Consider the following 21,614-nt stretch of genomic DNA (forward strand, 5'->3'; position numbering starts at 1 on the left):
AACTTAAGAAACTGTTGTAAAATGAACACTCACAGAACCGTCATTCAGGTCAAGAAACTGATCATTATCAGCATCCCAAAGGGTCTCCACTCCCTGCATGCCCCTTCCTAATCAAGCCTCTCTTCCTGCCTAGGGGTAATCACTATTCTGAATTCAGGGAATTCATCTCCTTGCTTTTCTTTATAGCATTACTACCGACTTATGCATCCTTAAAACAGTAATGATAGTTCAGTTTTATCTGTTTTTGCATCTTATAAATGGAACTGTGAAGTATACATTCTGTTATATATGGATTCTCTACAAGATTTGTCCATGTTTTCATATATATCTGTAGTTCATTTATTTCTATTGCTATAAAGTTTTCCACTCTGTAAATATACCACAATTTGTTAACTCACTCTATTGCTGATGGCTATTTAGGCTGTTTCTAGTTTTTGGCAATTATGAACAGTGGAGTATCTCTATTTAAGCAATCAAACATTTATGGAATACCTACTGTGTATCAAGCTCCATAATTTTTGACAGTGAACTGGAAGGCCTATATTAAATAAATTTCCCCTAACTTGAGGTCATTATCTTGGTTTGACTTAGAGGATCCAGAGGGTATGACTCTTTAAATGGATGTCACACCATGCTATCCAGTGAAAGCAGTAGGCTAGAACCATCCCTACAGAGGAGAGTCTCACTGGACCAGAAGTGTGGGTTCTACAATATCACTGCTTGAGGATGGAACCACTGACTGTCTTCCCTTCCCATCCATCAAAAGACATGCTAATGCTCTTTTACTTTTCTTATTAAGGCTTAGATTTCCATGGGGAGGGGAGTTGAGTTATTGAAATGGTTTTTGAGGCTAAAATGTGAACATACAATTCCTAAAACAGAATGGATATGGTGGACGAAATGCTTCATACTCTAATAAACAACCTCCCATATTTGTCAGTCAATTTATCATGAGTGCTTACACTGAGAATTATTTGAGAACAGATAGAACAATTTGAACTGAGTAGCTTATTCAGTGGAACACAAGTCACATTACCTGTCAATATTAAATCTAAATATGAAAACATTGCCTTTAATACATAGATATAATAAAAATGTTTTATTGAGAACTGCTAACCACTCAGCACTATGCAGTGAGGGAAGTAACTTTGTTATGGGTCTAGATTTTACACAGCTTCCAATTTAGATGAGTCTCTTTAAAGAAAAGATAGTTTTGTGAATTCTTATTCTTATTTCTTGGTAACCCAACTGAGTAAAAAATCCAGAGGGCTATTAGAATAAAGCCAGAGTAAGACAACATGAGGTTCATGGATGGTAAAATGGAAAGTAAAAGGATTTGCAACTGCAAGTTGAGTTGTTCAGATCAGAAGGTTATAGTTTATACAGTCTATTGGAGGTGATTTGAACTGCAGATATAGTAGCCAAAAAGGAATCATCCTTCTCTTAGGCCTGACATCAAATAGATTTTATTGACATACTTGGGGGAGACGGAAAAAGGAGTTATCTTATTCCGTGACCAACTGTTCAATAAACTGGACATCTATCTACCTTTGGAAAGATGGACTATAAAACTGGGTTCCAGGTGACTTAAAACAAAAGAAAAGATTAGTACCAGTTTGTAGACTGCAGAAGCACTTCAATAGGTTGCATAAAAATGATTTTTAACATCAAGAAATTATTAACCAAGCAAATACAATTATCTTTCAAAACTAAAAGCAGTTGATAGAATTTTTAGAAAAGAGAGGACAGTCTTCATGACCTCAAGTGCTGCAAAGTGTTCTTAGGACATGAAAAACACAATCCATAAAAGAAAAAAAAATTGATAAATCGGACCCCATCAAAATAAAAAGCTTTGGCACTTCAAAACATATCACTAGAAAATAAGAGAAATCACAGGCTCGGTGAAAATATTTGCAAATTATATATCTGACAAGACATATCAAGAATTTATATAAAGAATTCTTGTAAGTCAATAATGAGAAGACCAACAACCCAATTAAAAAGAGATCTGAATAGACATTTTATTAAAGAAGATATATGAATGCTGATAAATAAGTACATGAAATGATGCTCAATGTCACTAGTCATTACAGAAATGAAGATTAAAACCACAATGACATACCACAACATACCTATTAGAATGACTATAGTAAAACAAATGATAATAGTAAGTGTTGGCAAGGATGTGGAGGAACTGAAACTCATACGTTGCTGTGGAAATGTAAAATGGTGCATCCACTTTGGAAAATGGTTTGGCAACTTCTTCAAGTATATATTATATGATTCCATTTACATTTAATTCCAGAAAATAAGAATCTATAGAGACAGAAAGCAGAGTTGTGGTTGCCTGGGACTAGGTGGGGAATGGGAATTGAGTGCAAACTAGCATGAGGGATCTTTCTGGTGTAATGGAAATGTTCTAAAACTGGATTGAGGTGCTGGTTGTACAACTCTGCAAATTAACTAAAAACCACTGAAGTATATGCTTAAATGAGTATATAAATTATACCTCAATAAAGATGTTAAAAAGTGAAAAGCAGCTGGAGTAGATGAGGAGTAAAGAAAAGTTTGGCTTCTTCTGGAGTTAGCTGTAGAGCCAGGTATCTAGTGCTGACAGGCCATGGATGACTGCAAACACAGACTATAAAGAATGATTCCGAAGATGGTGGATTGGTGAGGTGTATGTTTTAGTTACTCCTCCAGGGAACTAGGTAGAAAGCCAGGAACTGCGTGGACTGGACACTGCAGAGCAATATGACTTTGGGCATACTTCATACAACACTCATGAAAACATGGAACTGCTGAGATCAGTGAAATCTGTAAGTTTTTGCGGCCAGGGGACCCGCACCCCTCCCTGCCAGGCTCAGTCCTGTGGGAGGAGGGGCCGTCAGTGCTGGGAAGGAGAAGGCAGAACTGCAGTGGCAGCTCTTATCGGAAACTCATTCTACTGATCCAAACTCCAACCATAGATAGACTGAGACCAGACGCCAGAGAATCTGAGAGCAGCCAGCCCAGCAGAGAGGAGACAGGCATAGAAAAAAAAACAACACGAAAAACTCCAAAATAAAAGCGGAGGATTTTTGGAGTTCTGGTGAACATAGAAAGGGGAAGGGTAGAGCTCAGGACCTGAGGCTCATTTGCAAATCCTGAAGAAAAACTGAGCTCTCTGCCCCCTGGATCTTTCCTTAATAGCCCTAATTGCTTTGTCTCTTAGCATTTCAATAACCCATTAGATCTGCCAGGAGGGCCTTTTATTTTTTTATTTTTCTATTTTTCTAAAACTATACTCTAAGAAGCCCAATACAGAAAGCCTCAAAGACGTGCAATTTGAGCAGGTCAAGACAAGAGGAGAACCAAGAGAGCTCTGAGACAAAAGGCAATAATCCAGTGGCTAAGAAATTTCACTAAACACCACAACTTCCCAAGAAAAGGGGGCGTCCACTCACAGCCATCATCCTGGTGGACAGGAAACACTCCTGCCTGTCACCGGCCCCATAGCCCAGAGCTGCCCCAGAAAACTGAGTGTGACACAAGTGCTTCCAATAACACGCATACACCACAAAATTGGGCGTGGACATTAGCCTTCCCTGCACCCTCAGCTGGTTGTCCCAGAGTTGGGAAGGTGGAGCAGTGGGAATTAACAAGCCCCATTCACACATCATTTCAGCAGACTGGGAGCCTCCCTACACAGACCAGCAGCTCAGAACTTCCCTGGGGGGGACGGCACTCACCTGTGACATAGCACAGCCATCCCTCAACAGAGGACCAGGGGGTGCACGGCCTGGAAGAGGGACCCACTCGCAAGTCTCAGGGGCCACACGCCAATACCAAGGAATTGTGGGTCAGTGGCAGAGACAAACTGTGGCAGGACTGAACTGAAGGATTAGACTATCACAGCAGCTTTAAAACTCCAGGAACACCAGGGAGATTTGATTGTTAGAGTTGCCCCCCTTCCCTGACAGCCCAGACACATGCCCCTTACACGGGGCGGGCAACACCAACTACACACGCAAGCTTGGTACACCAACTGGACCCCACAAGACTTACTCCCCCACTCACCACAGAGGCAAAACAGGGGAGAACTGGCTTCAGGGGAACAGGTAGCTTGTGGACGCCACCTGCTGGTTAGTCAGGGAAAGTGTACTCCACAAAGCTGTAGATCTGACAAATTAGAGATAAGGATTTCAATTGGTCTACAAATCCTAAAAGAACCCTATCAAGTTCAGCAAATGCCAAGAGGCCAAAAACAACAGAAAATTTTAAATCATATGAAAAAACCAGATGATATGGATAACCCAAGCCCAAGCACCCAAATCAAAAGATCAGAAGACACACTGTAGCTAGAGCAACTAATCAAAGAACTAAAGATGAACGATGAGACCATGGCACAGGATATAAAGGACATCAAGAAGAGCATGGAACAGGATATAAAGGACATCAAGAAGACCCTAGAAGAGCATAAAGACATTGCAAGACTAAATAAAAAAACAGATGATTTTATGGAAATTAAAGAAACTGTTGACCAAATTAAAAAGATTCTGGATACTCATAATACAAGACTAGAGGAAGTTGAACAATGAATCAGTGACCTGAAAGATGACAGAATGGAAAATGAAAGCACAAAAGAAAGAATGGGGAAAAAAATCGAAAAAATCAAAATGGAACTCAGGGATATGATAGATAATATGAAATGTCCAAATGTAAGAGTCATTGGTGTTCCAGAAGGAGAAGAAAAGGGTAAAGGTCTAGGAAGAGTATTCAAAGAAATTGTTGGGGAAAACTTCCCAAATCTTCTAAACACCATAAATACACAAATCATAAATGCCCAGAGAACTTCAAATAGAATAAATCCAAATAAACCCACTCTGAGACATATTCTGATCACACTGTCAAATACAGAAGAGAAGGACCAAGTTCTGAAAGCAGCAAGAGAAAAGCAATTCACCACATACAAAGGAAACAGTATAAGACTAAGTGGTGACTACTCAGCAGCCACCATGGAGGCAAGAAGGCAGTGGCATGACATTATTTAAAATTCTGAGTGAGAAAAGTTTCCAACCATGAATACTTTATCCAGCAAAGCTCTCCTTCAAATTTGAGGGAGAGCTTAAATTTTTCACAGACAAACAAATGCTGACAGAATTTGCTAACAAGAGACCTGCCCTACTGGAGATACTAAAGGGAGCCCTACAGACAGAGAAACAAAGAAAGGAGAGAGAGACATGGAGAAAGGTTCAGTACTAAAGAGATTCGGTATGGGTACATGAAAGGATATTATAGAGAGAGGGAAAAATACATACAACAAACATAAACCAAAGGATAAGATGGCTGATTCAAGAAATGCCTTCACGGTTATAACGCTGAATGTAAATGGATTAAACTCACCAATTAAAAGATATTGATTCACAGAATGGATCCAAAAAAATGAACCATCAATATGCTGCATACAAGAGACTCATCTTAGACACAGGGACACAAAGAAATTGAAAGTGAAAGGATCGAAAAAAATATTTCATGCAAGCTACAGCCCAAAGAAAGCAGGTGTAGCAATATTAATCTCAGATAAAATAGACTTTAAATGCAGGGATGTTTTGAGAGACAAAGAAGGTCACTACATACTAATAAAAGGGGCAACTCAACAAGAAGAAATAACAATCATAAATGTTTATGCACCCAATCAAGGTGCCACAAAATACATGAGAGAAACCCCAGCAAAACTAAAGGAAGCAATTGATGTTTCCACAATAATTGTGGGAGACGTCAACACATCACTCTCTCCTATAGATAGATCAACCAGACAGAAGACCAATAAGGAAATTGAAAACCTAAACAATCTGATAAATGAATTTGATTTAACAGACATATATAGAACACTATATCCCAAATCACCAGGATACACATTCTTCTCTAGTGCTCATGGAACTTTCTCCAGAATAGATCATAGGCTGGGACATAAAACAAGGCTCAATAAATTTAAAAAGATTGAAATTATTCAAAGCACATTCTCTGACCACAATGGAATACAATTAGAAGTCAACAGCCATCAGAGACTTAGAAAATTCACAAATACCTGGAGGTTAAACAATACACTCCTAAACAATCAGTGGGTTAAAGAAGAAATAGCAAGAGAAATTGCTAAATATATATAGACGAATGAAAATGAGAACACAACATACCAAAACCTATGGGATGCAGCAAAAGCGGTACTGAGGGGGAAATTTATAGCACTAGACGCATATGTTAAAAAGGAAGAAAGACCCAAAATCAAAGAACTAATGGATCAACTGAAGAAGCTAGAAAATGAACAGCAAACCAATCCTAAACCAAGTAGAAGAAAAGAAATAACAAGGATTAAAGCAGAAATAAATTACGTAGAGAACAAAAAAACAATAGAGAGGATAAATAACACCAAAAGCTGGTTCTTTGAGAAGATCAACAAGATTGACAAGCCCCTAGCTAGAGAGAAGACTCATATAAACAAAATAATGAATGAGAAAGGTGACATTACTGCAGATCCCGAGGAAATTAAAAAAATTACGAGGATACTACGAACAACTGTATGGCAACAAACTGGATAATGTAGAGGAAATGGACAATTTCCTGGAAACATACGAACAACCTACATTGACCAGAGAAGAAATAGAAGACCTCAACCAACCAATCACAAGCAAAGAGATCCAATCAGTCATCAAAAAGCTTCCCACAAATAAATGCCCAGGGCCAGATGGCTTCACAGGGGAATTCTACTAAACTTTCCAAAAAGAACTGACGCCAATCTTACTCAAACTCTTTCAAAACATTGAAGAAAATGGAACACTACCTAACTCATTTTATGAAGCTAACATCAATCTGATACCAAAACCAGGCAAAGATGCTACAAAAAAGGAAAACTACCGGCCAATCTCCCTAATGAATATAGGTGCAAAAATCCTCAACAAAATACTTGCAAATCGAATCCAAAGACACATTAAAAAAATCATACACCATGACCAAGTGGGGTTCATTCCAGGCATGCAAGGATGGTTCAACATAAGAAAATCAGTCAATGTATTACAACACATTAACAAATCAAAAGGAAAAAATCAAATGGTCATCTCAATAGATGCTGAAAAAGTATTCGACAAAATCCAACATCCCTTTTTGATAAAAACACTTCAAAAGGTAGGAATTGAAGGAAACTTCCTCAATATGATAAAGAGCATATATGAAAAACCCACAGCCAGCATAGTACTCAATGGTGAGAGACTGAAAGCCTTCCCTCTAAGATCAGGAACAAGATAAGGATGCCCGCTGTCACTGTTATTCAACATTGTGCTGGAAGTGCTAGCCAGGGCAATCTGGCAAGACAAAGAAATAAAAGGCATCCAAACTGGAAAGGAAGAAGTAAAACTGTCATTGGTTGCAGATGATATGATCTTATATCTGGAAAACCCCGAGAAATTGACGATACAGCTACTAGAGCTAATAAACAAATTCAGCAAAGTAGCGGGATACAAGATTAATGCACATAAGTCAGTAATGTTTCTATATGCTAGAAATGAACAAACTGAAGAGACACTCAAGAAAAAGATAAAACATTTTCAATAGCAACTAAAAACATCAAGTACCTAGGAATAAACTTAACCAAAGATGTAAAAGACCTATACAAAGAAAACTACATAACTCTATTAAAAGAAATAGAAGGGGACCTTAAAAGATGGAAAAATATTCCATGTTCATGGATAGGAAGGCTAAATGTCATTAAGATGTGAATTCTACCCAAACTCATCTACAGATTCAATGCAATCCCAATCAAAATTCCAACAACCTACTTTGCAGACTTGGAAAAGCTAGTTATCAAATTCATTTGGAAAGGGAAGATGTCTCGAGTTGCTAAAGACACTCTAAAAAAGAAAAACCAAGTGGGAGGACTTACACTCCCTGACTCTGAAGTTTATTATAAAGCCACAGTTGTCAAAACAGCATGGTACTCTCTTTGTTGCTCAGATGTGGTCCTCTCTCTCTCTAACTGAGCCATCTCGACAGGTGAACTCGCTGCCCTCCCCCCTACGTGGGACCCGACTCCCAGGGGTGTAAATCTCCCTGGCAACGCAGAGTATGACTCCCAGGGATGAATGTGGACCTGGCATCGTGGGACTGAGAGTATCTTCTTGACCAAAAGGGGGATGCAAAATGAGACGAAATAGTTTCAGTGGCTGAGAGATTCCAAATGGAGTCGAGAGGTCACTCTGGTGGACATTCTTATGCACTATATAGATAACACCTCTTAGGCTTTAATGTACTGGAATAGCTAGAAGTAAATACCTGAAACTACCAAACTCCAACCCAGCAGTCTGGACTCCTGAAGACAATTATATAATAATGTAGATTACAAGGGGTGACAGTGTGATTGTGAAGACCTTGTGGATCACACCCCCTTTATCTAGTGTATGGATGAGTGGAGGAATGGGGATAAAAACTAAAGGACAAATGGGGTGGGATGGGGGGATGATTTGGGTGTTCTTTTTTCACTTTTATTTTTTATACTTGTTTTGGTTCTTTCTGATGTAAGGAAAATGTTCAGAGATAGATTGTGGTGATGAATGCATAACTATGTTATCATACTGTGGATAGTGGATTGTATATCATGGATGATTGTATGGTGTGTGAATGTATTTCAATAAAACTGAATTTAATAAAAAAAAAAGAAAACAAACAAACAAACAAAAACAGCATGGTACTGGCACAAAGAAAGACATATTGATCAATGGAATAGAATTGAGAATTCGGAAATAGACCCCCAGATCTATGGCCGACTGATCTTTGATAAGGCCCCCAATGTCACTGAACTGGGTCATAATGATCTTTTCAACAAATGGGGCTGGGAGAGTTGGATATCCATATCGAAAAGAATGAAAGAGGACTCCTACCTCGTACCCTACACAAAAATTAACTCAAAATGGACCAAAGATCTCAATATAAAAGAAAGTACCATAAAACTCCTAGAAGATAATGTAGGGAAACATCTTCAAGACCTTGTATTAGGTGGCCACTTCCTAGACTTTACACCCAAAGCACAAGCAACAAAAGAAAAAATAGATAAATGGGAACTCCTCAAGCTTAGAAGTTTCTGCACCTCAAAGGAATTTCTCAAAAAGGTAAAGAGGCAGCCAACTCAATAGGAAAAAATTTTTGGAAACCATGTATCTGACAAAAGACTGATATCTTGCATATATAAAGAAATCCTACAACTCAATGATGATAGTACAGTCGGCCCAATTATAAAATGGGCAAAAGATATGAAAAGACAGTTCTCTGAAGAGGAAGTACAAATGGCCAAGAAACACATGAAAAAATGTTCAGCTTCACTAGCTATTAGAGAGATGCAAATTAAGACCACAATGAGATACCATCTCACACCAATTAGAATGGCTGCCGTTAAACAAATAAGAAACTACAAATGCTGGAGGGGATGTGGAGAGATTGGAACTTTTATTCATTGTTGGTGGGACTGTATAATGGTTCAGCCACTCTGGAAGTCAGCCTGGCAGTTCCTTAGAAAACTAGAGATAGAGATACCCTTCGATCCAGCGATTGCACTTCTCGGTATATACCCGGAAGATCATAAAGCAGTGACACGAACAGATATCTGCACGCCAATGTTCACAGCAGCATTATTCACAATTGCCAAGAAATGGAAACAACCCAAATGTCCTTCAACAGATGAGTGGATAAATAAAATGTGGTATATACACACGATGGAATACTACATGGCAGTATGAAGGAACGATGTCGTGAAACATGTGACAACATGGATGAACCTTGAAGACATAATGCTGAGCGAAATAAGCCAGGCACAAAAAGAGAAATATTATATGCTGCCACTAATGTGAACTTTGAAAAATGTAAAACAAATGGTTTATAATGCAGAATGTAGGGGAACTAGTGATAGAGAGCAATTAAGGAAGGGGGAACAATAATCCAAGAAGAACAGATAAGCTATCATGGGTAAATTTAATGTTCTGGGAATGCCCAGGAATGACTATGGTCTGTTAATTTCTGATGGGTATAGAAGGAACAAGTTCACAGAAATGTTGCTATATTAGGTTACTTTCTTGGGTTAGAGTAGGAACATGTTGGAAGTAAAGTAGTTATCTTAGGTTAGTTGTCTTTTTCTTACTCCCTTGTTATGGTCTCTTTGAAATATTCTTTTATTGTATGTTTTTAAAAAATTTTTTTTTTTTAATTTTTTTAGTTTTCATACAGTTGATTTAGAAAAAAAAAAGTTTAAAAAAAAATAAGGAAAAAAATATGCAGAGCCCCCTTGAGGAGCCTGTGGAGAATGCAGGGGTATTGGCCTGCCCTACCTCGATGGTTGCTAACGTGCCCACAGACATAGGGGACTGGTGGTTTGATGGACTGAGCCCTCTATCACGGGATTTGCCCTTGGGAAGACTGTTGCTGCAAAGGAGAGGCTAGGCCTCCCTATAATTGTGCCTAAGAGCCTCCTCCCGAATGCCTCTTTGTTGCTCAGATGTGGCCCTCTCTCTCTGGCTAAGCCAACTTGAAAGGTGAAATCACTGCCTTCCCTCCTACATGGGATCAGACACCCAGGGGAGTGAATCTCCCTGGCAACGTGGAATATGACTCCCGGGGAGGAACGTAGACCTGGCATCGTGGGACGGAGAACATCTTCTTGACCAAAAGGGGGATGTGAAAGGAAATGAAATAAGCTTCAGTGGCAGAGAGATTCCAAAAGGAGCTGAGAGGTCACTCTGGTGGGCACTTTTATGCACAATATAGACAACCCTTTTTAGGTTCTAATGAATTGGGGTAGGTGGTGGTGCATACCTGAAACTATTAAACTACAACCCAGAACCCATGAATCTTGAATACAATTGTATAAAAATGTGGCTTACGAGGGGGGACAGTGGGATTGGGGGGGCCATGGGGATCACACTCCCCTTTGTCTAGTTTGTGGATGGATGAGTGGAAAGGTGGGGGAGGGAAACAAACAAACAGACAGACAAGGGCACCCACTGTTCTTTTTTACTTTAGTTGCTCTTTTTCACTTTAATTATTATTTTGGTTATTTTTGTGTGTGTGGTAATGAGGGTGTCAGGGATTGATTTTGGTGATGAATGTACAACTATGTAATGGTACTGTGAACAATCGAATGTGCAATTTGTTTTGTATGACTGCGTGGTATGTGAATATATATCAATAAAATGAATATTTAGAAAAAAAAAAAAAGAATGATTCCCCTGCCCTTTTAATCAGTCATAGTACTGTTCTTTTAATCAGTCATAGTACATCCATCTGACAGGTATCAATCCCTTTTAATCAGTCATAGTACTTCCATCTGACAGGTATAATCCAGTTCCCCAGGTTTCCTCTATGGCCCACAGAAAAGATAAAATACTCTTCTTCCTTCTTCCTGAAGAGTTCATGTCTCTCACCAATCTTATTGTCACCTGCCCAATCTCCTGCTTAGTTTTTTTCTTTTAAACTCAAAACTACCTTTATTTAAAGATATCAAAAGACATTTATATATTTGTAGTTTTTTCTCTCTACTATCTGTATATGTAATAATGTTTTTCAAGGACTTATGCCATTTGTACCACAGACCTAAGAGACTAAATATGATTTGAAGTGAGCTTGGGAATAGAATTTGGTCTTCAGACACTCTATTCCATGTACCATCTGTCGGGCCACCTCTGTAGTTACTACTAAAGTAATGAAAATAAATCCTGAATTCAAAGTGTGAGTTTAATATTGTGATTCCAGAAAATGAAACTATATACAATTCTTGGAATAACTCACCAAAAATGAATACCTTTTTAATATGAAATTGTTTAGTGGTTATTATAATCTATTTTTATCAAGAATAAAGCAAGCATTAATGAATCCTAAAACGACACTATTCTGCCACCTTTTTTCAGAACCTTCCAAAGAAAAAAGTCTGTTAAGAGTATCATACCTTGTACTTGTATATGTTGGACAAGAGATATATAATTGTTTGCTTACTCACATCACTGACTGCTTGAAATTCTATCACTTTACTTTCAAATAGTTAATGTGCTCTATTTTTTTAATTCCACATTTAAAATTACTGAACTTCATATATATATATTTGGCATAGGCTCTGTTTTATTATTTAAGGGAGATTTAATGCAAGAAGCATCTTGCACTTGCCAAAGCAGAGCTAGTTGACATTTGAAACCATACTTGATCTAATCACTTTCAAGAATTTTATAAACCATTAGCAACTCCCCATATCAGATTTATGAGGTAGTTATATTATTATCCCTTTTATTGCTGAAATTCAAAAAAATTATTTTACTCAAGCTCATTAACTAACTCAATAAAACTACAAGGAAAAATTATCAAATTCTATTATATGCCTGAGCTTAGTCAAATCAAATTTTGCCCTCTAGCTGACGTCTTCATAATTCACAGTTAAAATATTTATTACCTATTTTACAGTGATAACGTAAGAATAGAAACAGCAGCAGAGGGCTCTGAGGTGAGCCAAAGAAGAGTGTGCTGTGAAATTGAAGTATGATTTTATCAAGATGTTCATGAAAACTGCCAAACATTTAAAATGCTCGAGAGGGTTGTGTATTCACACTCCAACAACCACACCATACAGCATGTTCCAGACCCACGGTGAGGTGCAAAGTGGGCCCCTCAGAGCTCTAAGACAGGCCAGTCTGTCTCCTGCCTTTCTATTCTTAGCTTCCCTCCAATGGCTTCTTGTAACTGCACATGGGAGTGGGGAGATCTTACTTGTAACTTCAACTGCTTTCTTTCAAATTAGCTACTGGAAAAGTAGGTTTTGTTCCTATCACCAAGTTCCCTGGTAAATAGACCTTTAACCTTCCTCATATGATGTATTAGGGTACCCTCAACATCATCAGGCTAGGCATATTTATTCTGCTATCGCTGCATTTGCAGTATAAGAACTCCTCTGGATTCTTGGGGACCCCTAGGGAATCTTCCATGCCTGCTGCTTTTGGATGCAAGTTCAACTATAATGTTCTATTGCACAACTGTACTTAATGTCCAGAAAATGTTAAAAAGGTAGTTAAGATGTTAAATAGGATGGCTGATTTTTTTTTTTTTTAAACCTAAGTCTATGATTGTAGAAACTAAACATTCTCACAACTGTAAAATTTATCTGCCTTCTTGCTTATTGAGAAGCCCATCTGTCAACTTTGGGGGGTAGGCAATATAGATCGGCTGGGCTACATAAATATTCCTTTTTGGAAGTGGGGTGGCACATCCATATGCTCTAAAAACCAGGCACTGAACAAAGTAGCTATAAAACAGAAACAGAATGGAAACATTTGCTTTCTATTTTACTTCAAAAGGCTTTAATTATAGCTGAGCAAAGAAAAATAGTTTCAGGTGTTCAGAAAGTAAAATCTCCTGAACTGGAATCCATATAACACTGATATTAAATTTTCATTTCCTTGTTTTTATTTGCCTTATTTTAAAAAGGGGCAAATACAAGAAAATAAGAATATGTCAATGATTAATTTTAAGGCACAAACTTCCAGGGTTTGTTTTAAGGTTGATAAATATACTCTGTTAGCTTTAATATGAGAGTAAGGGAATTCACATGAACATGATTCCCTCTAATGATTATGAACTAGGGCTACCTGATATCCTTTCTAACTGTGGGTTCGTCAAGTTTATAGGCTTCATTTAGCATTAAAATTGTACTTTTCTTGATATGTATAATTAAACAAAAATATAAAATAGTCTGCTCTTGTGTTAAATTAATCTCTCCAAGATTCATGCCATGTCTATAAAAACAGCTCTTTTAGTTTGTAGGAAATGGAATTTTTGCTTTTTAGAAAGCAAGCACGTTGCTTTTTTACTCAGAATTCTGAAAATGCAATTAAATTCTGGTATTGTGACTGCCATAATGTGTTTTTACCATAAGACATTATAACATAAGTGTCACTGATTTATTTTTCAAGTCTCTGATTCTACAAAAAAAAAAAAATAATAAAAGCATATCAGAAGTCTCCTGTGACTACCGTAACAAAAAATGCAGTCCCCACCGGTTGTTCCTAACGGTTTGTTATGATATTCCTGCTTGAACCAAGTCCATCTTGCCTGAGGCTGCTTTCCATTTCTATTCTTCTGTCTGCCTGAAGGGTCTTTCGGGTAAAGAGGCCATAACAGGAGGCAAAGGAACTTCTAGTTGCAAGCAAACGCCTCCACTGTAGGCTAGTTTCCATAACCATAATTCCTGTATTTAGCCAAAACATTCTATGGCCCTCTTCAAGAAAAGATTCCAAATTAATTCCAAAAGCAAGTCCCACTAGTCCAAAGAGCGAAACAGAGAAGGTTCCCATAATCAATTGTAGGTTCAACTTCACCCTCAAATTATGGTGGCTGTCCAGATTGATGAAAATAACAGTTTGTGAATCATCAGTCAGTACCCTGAATTCTTGAGCTGCATTGGAAAGATCTTCAGCTAATTGGTAATAGCTTTCCAACAGCAACTCTATCTCTTCTGCATGGTCCAGTACTGCCCTTCTCAAAGTTTTGTGGGTCAGTACATTTTGTCAGACAGTGCTCTTCTAGCAACTCTACTTCATCCAAGATCTCCAAAATCAACTCTTAGAAAATTAAAAATCTGTTTCTAACTCTGATAGACTTTTGCCATTTTGTGCTAAGATGTGCAGTTTGCTTGTGTCTAAAGAAGATTGTTTGGGTTCCACTAAAGATTCCAATGTCTCAAGGATCAGTAGCCGCAAAATGCTAAGTTTCCCCAAAATGGTATTGATCTAGTATTGCAGGAGTGCTTCTATAGCTCTAAACTCAAAAAGTAGAGGGTATATTCACTGTTGGTGGGAATGTAGAATGGTGCAGCCACTCTGGAAGGCAGTGTGGAGGTTCCTCAGGAAGCTAGGTATAGAATTGCCATATGATCCAGCAATTTCATTACTAGGTATGTACTCAGAGGAACTGCAAGATAGACATGAATGGACATTTGTAAACTGATGTTTATAGCAGCATTATTCATGATTGCCAAGAGATGGAAACAGCTCAAATGTCCATCAATGGACGATTGGATATACAAACTGGCCTATACACACGATGGAATATTATGCAGTTGTAAGACAGAACAAAGTCACAGAACATGTAACAATGTGGATGAACCTTGAGGACACTATATTGAGTGAAGTTAGTCAGAAACAAAAGGACAAATACTGTATGGTCTCACTATTATGAATTAACATTAACAAGCAAACTTTGAGAGTCAAAAGCTGGGAACACAGGTTGTCAGGAGATAGAAAGAGGGTAGATACCGGGCATTTGATGCTGAAGGAGTATAGAATGTTCTAAAGGATTGATTGTATAGATCTAGGAATGGATAGCATAATACTGTGTGATGGTAGCACAATATTGTAAGTATACTGAACAAAGATGTCTGTGAATAAAGCTGAAAGAGGAGGGCTAGGGGCAAGTATGACACCAGAAGGAGAGATAGACCATAAAGACAGGGACTGTATAACTTAGTGAAACTAGAGTGGTAAATTATGGTGACTAAATGTACAAATATAAACATGCCTTTACATGTGGGAGAACAAATGAATGTCAACTTTGCAAGATGTTGAAAAAGGGATGGTATTGGGGAAAAATATAATCAAAGCAAACTGGAGTTTATGGTTAACAGTCTTCCTTTAAATGTAACAAAGGTAATATTGCAAAGTTAAATATATATGAGAGGGGGATATAAAGAAGGGGTATGGGATTCTTGGTAGCGGTGTTGTTGTCTGACATTATTATTATATTATATTGTATGGTATTTTAATTTATCTTTTTTATTATTCTTTTAAAACATTTTTTAAAGTAATGAATATGTTCAAGTACTGATTGTGGTGATGAATGCACAACTATATGATGATACTGTGAAATATTGATTGTACACTGTGGATGATTGTATGGTATGTGAATATATCTCTATGAAATTCCAGGGAAAAATATAAACAGAGGGATACAAGTGCTGGAGAAAACATGGAGAGAGGGATGTACCTATTTACTGTTGGTGGGGAAGTAGAATGGAGTAGCCTATCTGGAGGACAGTGTGGTGCTTCCACAAGAAGCTAAGTATGTGGGGGCCATAAGGTCCCGCAATCTCATTATGGAGTATATACTTGGAAGATCTGAGAGCAGGGACTCAAATGGACATTTGCACACTGCTGTTTACGGCAGCAGTATTCACGATTTGCAATGGATGGACGTGGCCTAAGGGTACATTGTCTGATGAACAGAATGGTGAACTGTTGTGTATGCATACAATAGAATATTAAGCAGCTGCAAGAAGGAATGAAGCTGTGAGACACGCAACTAGGTGAATGGATCTTGAAGACAGAATTCTGAGTGAAGTATACCAGAAATGAAAAGACAGACTTTATAATGCCTCACTAATATGGACTAACTATAATGTGCAAACTCTGAGAATTGAATCTCTAGAGTGCAGCTTATCAGGGGGAATGCTTATTGTAAAGGTCCCTAGATTGTAAGCTCTTACAGCAGTCACATCTATTCCTGAGTTGTAATGGTTATCTCTAAATTCTCAGATGCTGAGCTCTTTGTGTATAACCTGGTCAGTCTCTGGAACTTTGGGTATCTGTGTGACACCTGAAACTCAGTGCTAGAGTTTGGCAGCTATGAATGTCAGTATTACTGCATATATCAACTGTTAAAGAGCTGAGAAGAGTTCAGACCTCAATTAGAGATATGAATGAAGTGGATCTGGTTGGGACTAAGGCAAATCTGTGTTTTAAAACTTCAACTTCTGTGTGAGACCAAGGAAAGAGATATTTATTTGGTGTAGGACCTATATTTTCTGCAACACACTAAATAATTTAACTTATATGGTCAGTTTATTCAAATACCATAATTACATGGAACTTTGAATAGGAAATGAAATCTGGGAGGTTTGTACAGGTTAGTGTGAAATCTTGATACCTCCCAAAGTAATTTGGGTAAAGAATGAGGATATATTTGCAGGGACCCCTAGGGAACTGGGAAAGAATGGGGAAATGTTGGACTTCTCCGCCTGGGTTGTTAGTGGTGTTCTTGAAACATGGAGGACTGACAGTTTGGTAGGATGAGCCCTCGATCTTGGGACGTGCCCTTGTGAAAGCTTGTTGCTGCAAAGGAGAGGCTAAGCCTACTTATAATTGTGCCTAAGAGTCTCCCCCAGAGAACCTCTTTGTTGCTCAGATGTGGCCCTCCCTGTCTCTCTCTGAGGCCACTTGGCAGGTGAACTCACTGCCATCCCTGCTATGTGGGATGTGACTCCCAGGGGTATAAATCTCCCTGGCAATGTGGGACATGACTCCTGGGGATGAGCCTGGACCTGGCATCGTGGGATTGTGACATCTTGATCAAAAGGGGGAAGTGAAATAAAACAAAATAAAGTTTCAGTAGCTGAGAGATTTCAAACGGAGTTGAGAGGTCACTCTGGAGGGCATTCTTATGTGCTATATAGATATTCCTATTTAGTTTTTAGTGTATTGGAATAGCCAGAAGGAAATACCTGAAACTGTCAAACTGCAACCCAGTTGCCTTGATTCTTGGAGATGACTGAGTAACTATGTAGCTTACACGGTGTGACTATGTGATTGTGAAAACCTCGTGGCTCACACTCCCTTTGTCCAGTGTATGGACAGACGAGTAGAAAAATGGGGACAAAAACTAAATGAAAAATAGGGTAGGATTGGGGGCGGGGGATGAAATGTTTTGGATGTTCTTTTTTACTTTTGTTTTTATTTATTTATTTATTTATTTGGAGTAAAAAAATGTTCAAAAGTTGATTCTGGTGATGAATGCACAACTATATGATGGTACTGTGAATAGCTGATTGTACATTTGGATTATTATATGGTATGTGAATATATCTCAATAAAACTATATTTAAAATTATGCTTAGTGAAAGAAGCTTGTCACAAAAGACCAAATGTTATATGATTACAATTACAAGAAATGTCTGGCACAGACAAATCGTAGAGACAGAAAGTAGATTAGTGGTTGCCAGGAGCAGAGGGAGGAGAGAATGGGAAATTACTGCTAACAGGTATGGAGTTTCTTTTTGGGGTGATGAAAATGTTTTGGAAGTAGATAGTAGTGATGGTTGCATAACTGTGAATGTACTAAAAACCACTGAATTGTACACTTTAAAATGGTTTATTTTATGGTTTATATTTCAACAAAGCTGTTATAAAAAATTCACTGATCTGTGCAGTTAAGTTTTGCATGTTACTGTATATGTAAGTAAATAAATAATTGTACCTGAAAAAAAAAAAATAGAGAGTAGGTGACAAATTGACCCTCTCCAGCCAACTGTGAAGGGAGGTCTTAGAACAGACATTGCTCTAAATTTATATATTTATATTATGATAATCTAAATTCAGAAGATACTCTGGACTTAGCTTTCAAATGCTCCATTTTCATGAAAATCCTGTTGTTTTTGGTTGTGATGCTCATTAAATGCTGAAACTGCAAATCTCTGGCTTAAAGCCTGTGCCGGTTTGAATGTATTATGTCCCCCAAAACACCATTATCTTTGATGTAATCTTGTGTGGGCAGACCTATCAGTGTAATCAGATTGTAATTCTTTGAGTGTTTCCATGGAGATGCACCCCACCCAACTGTGGGTGATGACTCTGACTGGATAATTTCCATGGAGGTGTTACCCCACCCATTCAGGGTGGGTCTAAATTAGTTCACTGGAGCACTATATAAGCTCAGACAGAAGGAGTGAGCTTGCTACAGCCAAGAGGGACACTTTGAAGAATGCACAGAAGCTGAGAGAGTAGCTGCAGATGAGAGACACTTTAAAGATGGCTGTTGAAAGCAGACTTTTGCTCCGGAGAAGCTAAGAGAGGAAAAACGCCCCAAGAGCAATTAAGAGTGACATTTTTGAGGAACTGCAGCCTAGAGAGGAACATCCTGGGAGAAAGCCATTTTGAAACCAGAACTCTGGAGCAGACACCAGCCATGTGCCTTCCTGCTAACAGAGGTTTTCTGGACACCATTGGCCATCCTCCATGAAAGTACCCGATTGTTGATGATTTACCTTGGACACTTTATGGCCTTAAGACTGTAACTTTGTAACCAAATAAATCCTCTTTATAAAAGCTGATCCATTTCTGGTGTTTTGCATCCTGGCAGCATTAGCAAACTAGAACAAAGCTGTAACTCTTGTTATAATTCAATTTTCTACCTTTCAAAAGAAGTAACATTCCTGGTTTTGTCAACTTTTGTCACAGTAAACACTGGGGCCACACTGGCTAAAGTGGCTTGAGAGACATAAGAAGTTCTAAACCAGAGCATTTCACCTGCCATGCAGAGCTGGGCTCCTTTTGAGTAGTTTGGCTGTGTGGCTGCAGGTGGCAATGGGGCGAGCCTGGGCCCAAGGCCAGGGCACACAGGGATCCCTGGGACAACCCCACCACGCAAGGCAGCAGCTGGGTCAGGCTCTGCCGGCATTCCACGGCTCTGGAGCAAGGGAAGACACTGCAGCCAGATGCCAACCCTTCATGCTGGACAGTGGCTGGTCAACTGGCACCATGCAGGCATCTACTGCTTAGCTTTTTAATTTTAGTTAATATTTTTGTACCAGGTAACACATGAATATGGTACAAAAGGTTATATAGTACAAAGCAATTCTTCTACCCCTGTCCTCCAACAACCCTTCCTACATATGGTCACTGTTACCAATTTCTTGGGTACACTTTCAGAGGTATTACTATGCCTGTCCTGCCCAATACAGCATGTTCCCATTACAAACCCCAGACTTCCTTGCAACTGATGCCTTGCAGTGGAGGAAATGACACCATTTCCATCACTTACATTTCTACAAGTATCTAATCTTCCTGAAACATCACCTTCTTCATATCTTCATTTCTCCAGCTCACAAAATGTTAATGATTTCCCACTGTCAATTGGATAAAACTGTAACTTTCTAGCCTAGTATTCAAGGTCCTACATAGTCTGCTTCCACAACTTAACTTTCTAGTTAGTTCCCTAAGAACCCGTGCTGGAGCCTGTTAACACTGGTGTTCTTGTTTCTCCAAAACCACTGTGCTTATTCAAATTGTGGGGAACAAGTAATGGCAATAAATCAGCTTATTAATGGGAATATTATGGACCCTGAAAAGAGATAGCTCTTGTTTTGAATTCTGGTGTCACCTCTTAACCATCGTGATTGCAGGTAAATAACTAAGGTTCAGAAGAGTATTTCTCATCTGAAAAATAGGGATTCTATCTATTAAGTAGGATTGTTGTGATAATTAGAGAAAAGAGGAGTAAAATGCTTAGTACATAGAAGGTACTCAGTAAGTGGTGGGTAGAAGTCCTTAGTAAACTGGAAAGGCTTATTAATAAAAAATCTGTGGTAATGAATTTATTCTATCAAGCTCTAATATATATTCTTTTCTCTAGTAATGTCAGACCTTGAAGGATTGGATGTAGGGGAAAAGTATATGAAACTCCATGGGGGCAGGGAACAGATATAGAGTAAGGGAAAAAAACATAAAACTAAGTCTCTTATAATTTGGGCAGAGAATGAAAATTTATTTGCAGGCCCCCCTGAGGAATTGGGGGAAAATGCAGACATGTTGGACTTCCTCACATGGGTTATTAAAGATCTCTCGTAAGGGTAACAACATGGGTAATTATAATGCAAGTACTATTATATTTTCAGTGTAACTCTACTTTTTACTTCCTACAGGATTGTGCCGGTTTGAATGTATTTTGTCCCCCAGAAAAAGCCATATTCTTTGATGCAATCTTGTGGGGCAAGCATAATAGTGGGGATTAAGTTGGACCGTTTGGATTAGGTTGTTTGCATGGAGATGTGCCCCACCCAGCTGTGGGTGGTGACTCTGGTGGGATACTCCCATGGAGGTGTGACCCCACCCATTCAGGGTGGGCCTTGATCAGTGGAGCCATATAAAACATGCTGACTCAAAGAGACTGGACGGAGTCCAGCTGTGAGTGACGTTTTGAAGAGGAGCAAGCTTGCTAGAGAGGAATGTCCTGGGAAAAAGCCATTTTGAAACCAGAACTTCGGAGCAGACGCCAGGCACGTGCCTTCCCAGTTAACAGAGGTTTTCCGGACGCCATTTGCCATCCTCCAGTGAAGGTACCTGATTACTGATGTGTTACCTTGGACACTTTATGGCCTTAAGACTGTAACTGTATAGCCAAATAAACCCCCTTTTTATAAAAGCCAATCCATCTCTGGTGTTTTGCATTCCGCAGCATTAGCAAACTAGAACAAGGATCTAAAAAGCAAATGCATAAAATATAATGATAAACAGGGGTTTTGGATTCAATACATAAACATGTAATTTGTGACCAGAACTACATGAAGGTGGAGGATGAAGGGTATAAAAACATAGTTTGTGTATACTATTGAAGTTAAGCTGGTATTAAAGCAAATAAGATTGTTGTAGATTTAGAATGTTAAATTTAATCCCCATGGTAACTATAAAGAAAATATTGGAGAATATGCAAGCTCACAGAGGCAGAAGTTAGAGTACAGATTGCCAGGGGAAGGGTAAAGGGGGAATGGGGAGTTGACGCATAATGGGTGTAGG

At 38.6% G+C, this 21,614-nt stretch overlaps 1 protein-coding gene and 1 pseudogene across 2 annotated transcripts in view; both read right to left on the bottom strand.

Moving 5' to 3' along the window:
* Positions 1–21,614, bottom strand: part of MICU1 (mitochondrial calcium uptake 1) — a 280,725-nt gene that overhangs the window by 27,674 nt on the left and 231,437 nt on the right. The window lies entirely within an intron of this gene.
* Positions 14,061–19,673, bottom strand: LOC119510219 (annotated as a pseudogene).

Source organism: Choloepus didactylus, chromosome 15 (assembly GCF_015220235.1).
Source record: "Choloepus didactylus isolate mChoDid1 chromosome 15, mChoDid1.pri, whole genome shotgun sequence".
Taxonomy (NCBI): Eukaryota; Metazoa; Chordata; class Mammalia; order Pilosa; family Megalonychidae; genus Choloepus; species Choloepus didactylus.